The 5,000-nt window shown below is 34.7% G+C and overlaps 1 protein-coding gene across 2 annotated transcripts in view; it reads left to right on the top strand.

Annotated features, from left to right (window-relative positions):
• The window catches only part of prom (prominin), a 65,260-nt gene that overhangs the window by 27,605 nt on the left and 32,655 nt on the right, over positions 1-5,000 (top strand). The window lies entirely within an intron of this gene.

Genomic DNA, 5,000 nt, shown 5'->3' with positions numbered 1-5,000 from the left:
TTACCAATTCCAAACAGAGTGGCAGCTATGAACATTGTTTTCATCATGTTAGGGTTGTGGTAGTCTATTGGAAATGTCCCTACCTCGCGATCTGCTGGTTTGGGGTTCGAGACTTGTTCAAGCTCCATAGTTAATTATAGTGTCTGAAACTACAATGTCTTTGTGACATTGTCACTGTCACTCGCCTCTGTCCTTCGTGAACGACCATTAAATAATGCCCACAATGAGGTAGGCCTACGTTGATGATTTTACTTCACTGAGGTTTTAAAATCAGGCAAATTTTATCGATAACTCAAAAAAAAATCGTATATAATAACTATGCTATTGCCTTTCGTAGTGCAAGGCGCACACAACTATGTCTAGATGTTCAAACGAACATAATAAACTATGTCTAGATGTTCAAACGAACACAATAAACTATGTCTAGATGTTCAAACGAACACAATAAATTATGTCTAGATGTTCAAACGAGCACAATAAACTATGTCTAGATGGTCAAACAAGCACAATAAACTATGTCTAGATGTTCAAACGAACACAATAAATTATGTCTAGATGGTCAAACGAACACAATATACTATGTCTAGATAGTCAAACGAATACAATAAACTATGTCTGGATGTTCAAACGAACACAATAAACTATGTTTAGATGTTCAAACGAGCACAATAAACTATGTCTAGATGGTCAAACAAACACAATATACTATGTCTGGATGTTCAAACGAACACAATAAACTATGTCTAGATGGTCAAACGAGCACAATAAACTATGTCTAGATGTTCAAACGAACACAATAAATTATGTCTAGATGGTCAAACAAACACAATAAACTATGTCTGGATGTTCAAACGAACACAATAAACTATGTCTAGATGTTCAAACGAGCACAATAAACTATGTTTAGATGGTCAAACAAACAAAATATACTATGTCTGGATGTTCAAACGAACACAATAAACTATGTCTAGATGTTCAAACGAACACAATAAACTATGTCTAGATGTTCAAACGAACACAATATACTATGTCTAGATGTTCAAACGAGCACAATAAACTATGTCTAGATGTTCAAACGAGCACAATAAACTATGTCTAGATGTTCAAACGAGCACAATAAACTATGTCTAGATGTTCAAACGAACACAATAAACTATGTCTAGATGTTCAAACGAACACAATGAACTATGTCTAGATGTTCAAACGAACACAATAAACTATGTCTAGATGTTCAAACGAACACAATAAATTATGTCTAGATGTTCAAACGAACACAATAAGCTATGTCTAGATGTTCAAACGAACACAATAAATTATGTCTAGATGTTCAAACGAACACAATAAACTATGTCTAGATGTTCAAACGAGCACAATAAACTATGTCTAGATGTTCAAACGAACACAATAAATTATGTCTAGATGGTCAAACAAACACAATAAACTATGTCTGGATGTTCAAACGAACACAATAAACTATGTCTAGATGTTCAAACGAGCACAATAAACTATGTCTAGATGGTCAAACAAACACAATATACTATGTCTGGATGTTCAAACGAACACAATAAACTATGTTTAGATGTTCAAACGAGCACAATAAACTATGTCCAGATGTTCAAACGAGCACAATAAACTATGTCTAGATTGTCAAACAAACACAATATACTATGTCTAGATGGCCAAACAAACACAATATACTATGTCTAGATGGTCAAACGAACACAATATACTATGTCTAGATGGTCAAACGAGGACAATAAACTATGTCTGGATGTTCAAACAAACACAATAAACTATGTCTAGATGGTCAAACAAACACAATATACTATGTCTAGATGGTCAAACAAACACAATAAACTATGTCTAGATGGTCAAACGAACACAATATACTATGTCTAGGTGGTCAAACGAATACAATAAACAATGTCTGGATGTTCAAACGAACACAATAAACTATGTCTAGGTGTTCAAACGAGCACAATAAACTATGTCTAGATGTTCAAACGAGCACAATATACTATGTCTAGATGGTCAAACAAACACAATATACTATGTCTAGATGGTCAAACGAACACAATATACTATGTCTAGATAGTCAAACGAATACAATAAACTATGTCTAGATGTTCAAACGAACACAATAAACTATGTTTAGATGTTCAAACGAGCACAATAAACTATGTCTAGATGGTCAAACGAACACAATAAACTATGTCTGGATGTTAAAAAAACACAATAAACTATGTCTAGATGTAAAAAAAACACAATAAACTATGTCTAGATGGTCAAACGAACACAATAAACTAAGTCTAGATGTTCAAACGAACATTTTCGCTCCTCTATTTCCGCTTTTTACTTCCAAGCAGTATTTAGGCGGCGAGAAATATTCGTAGGGTTTCTTTAATTTGCAAAAGCTGCTGACTTTTGTCTGACTTCCGGATGTTTTCTGACCTTTGGAAGAGAGTAATGATTCTCATATTTTCTCCTGGACTCTCTTTGTCTCACTCTCCTACCCTTCAATCTATGTCTCTCTACCACTTTGCTCCTTTCTCACACGCTCTCTCTCTCTCTCTCTCTCTCTCTCTCTCTCTCTCTCTCTCTCTCTCTCTCTCTCTCTCTCTCTCGTTTAAAGGAAATTATTAAATTATTCAGTCTATTTTCATTTCTATTAATTTCTCTTCCAATGCCTCTTTTTCGGTGTGTTAATACTAATGCGCAACTGAATAAATATACATTTTAAAAATTCTGGCTCGGCATAAATTCGTAATTTTCAGCCTTAGGTATCTGCCAAACAAATACCCCCGGTGAAGAAAACTTGTACCTTTTGCTCTTGTAATTTGGGGAATAAACAGAACAAAAGAAAAATATTAGAGACTTAAAAAAAAAAAAAAAAACTTTCTATTGGATAACGTTACTACGACTACATACGATGGACTCAAAATAGAATGCAGGAAAAGCGACAAGCTTCCCAAATAAAGACAGAATGTTATAGATGACAGGCAACACAGGAGCAAGAACAGAATTGTTCAGATCTTTCTGCACTTCCCTGTATTGTATGCCTCTGGCAATGAAATGTAAAAAGGAAACCCTACGAAAACTTAAGATATGTTACAATGACTCTTTTAGGTACCTGATGGGAATAGAAAGGTTTTCGAGAGTAAGTGGACACTTTGTTTCTTTAGGAATACCAACATTTGATGAATTAGTGAGAAAATGTATTGTAAGTTTGTTTCAGAGAGCAAAGAGTTCAAAAAAACATTTAATTTGTGCAATTTTTAACAGTGATAGTTTTAAAAAATCATTAGTTTTTAAAGAGTGGTCTAAACACATTTTCTGTGTTTAGACCTTTTGTTTTACTCCTAATATATTTGTATATAACTATTAATCTTATTGTAATATTTTGTATATGGCTCTACAGCTGAAAAAAAGAATTTGAATTTGAATTTGAATTTTGAATTCCAAATGCCAAAACTTGGTAATGGTGCATCTTAATAGTCTCATCCATACAGGCTGTTAACAGATAACCTCTACATTATTGGAATCTCAAAAATGATGAAAGACAAATAAGGATAATCTAACTCAAACAAAAAAAAAGTAATTACGAAGAAAGGAGCTAGGGAGAGGACACCCTATCCTGGTTCTAACTTGGGTGGAGAGAGGTCTTGTCCGCTGATTTTAAGTATATAGGGTCCGTCTCTGGGACTTGGATTGTTCTTGCCTCTGCCGATAATGAGACACCTTTAAACGGTAATGAAACATGATTTAGTTCGGTAACCTAAAAATGACCGGTAATATTGTTAAAATCTTTGAGAATTCGCTTAATTTCTGAATTCATCTGAATTCATTCTTGAGTAATCTTTTACAACAAATACGTAAATTTATGCTGAGAGAGAGAGAGAGAGAGAGAGAGAGAGAGAGAGAGAGAGAGAGAGAGAGAGAGAGAGAGAGAGAGAGAGAGAGAGAGAGAACGAAGTAAATATTTGCACTGCCTGGCATATTGTCTCGAGAAGAAAAATTCCGTTTTCAAATGCAACTCTGAGGGAGTTTTCTTTCCAGTATTACACGGAGCACCTGCTCACAGACCCGCTGGTATGCATTTCTTATTTTTTCATATTCTTCTTTTCTTAATGTTCTTTCTTTTATTTTTCCAGATATTTCTATAATAGCGTTTAGTATTCAATATATTATGTATATTCTTAAGCACCATGTTTACATTACAAACAGAGCCTTTGTTCAGAACTCTATGGTTAAAAAGAGCCTTACAAAGGATTCATTTTCAACAGTACAAGAATAAAAATAGTCATACTCCACAACCCCTACACAGTAACAGACATTTGTAAACAAATCTATTTCAAGAAGCCAAAACAACCATGTTTGACGGAAATACATTTACACTCACACGTCCTCTCTTGTGCTCAAGTTACATCTCAGAATCTATAATAAAACAAGGTTAGGACTTACAAACTCAATCTTTACACCACAAAAAACACGTACAAACAAGCTCATTTACAAACATTCCTTTACAGATTCTCCTCTGTCCTCATACACCTGACAACACTGTGATTACTAGACAATTCTTCTTCGCCCAAGGGGTTAACTACTGCACTGTAATTGTTCAGTGGCTACTTTCCTCTTGGTAAGGGTAGAAGAGACTCTTTAGCTATGGTAAGCAGCTCTTCTAGGAGAAGGACACTCTAAAATCAAACCATTGTTCTCTATTCTTGGGTAGTGCCATAGCCTCTGTACCATGGTCTTACACTGCCTTGGGGTAGAGTTCTCTTGCTTGAGGGTACACTCGGGCACACTTTTCTATCTAGTTCCTCTTCCTCTTGTTCTCTTAAACTTTTTATAGTTTAAATAGGAAATATTTATTTGAATATTGTTACTATTCCTAAAATATATTTTTCCTTATTTCCTTTCCTCACTGGGCTACTTTCCCTGTTGGGGCCCCTTGGCTTATAGCATCCTTCTTTTCCAACTAGGGTTGTAGCTTAGCATTT

Source organism: Palaemon carinicauda, chromosome 19, assembly GCF_036898095.1.
Source record: "Palaemon carinicauda isolate YSFRI2023 chromosome 19, ASM3689809v2, whole genome shotgun sequence".
Taxonomy (NCBI): domain Eukaryota; kingdom Metazoa; phylum Arthropoda; class Malacostraca; order Decapoda; family Palaemonidae; genus Palaemon; species Palaemon carinicauda.
The sequence above is the reverse complement of the archived record's forward strand: the minus strand, read 5'-3'. Positions and strand labels throughout refer to the sequence as shown.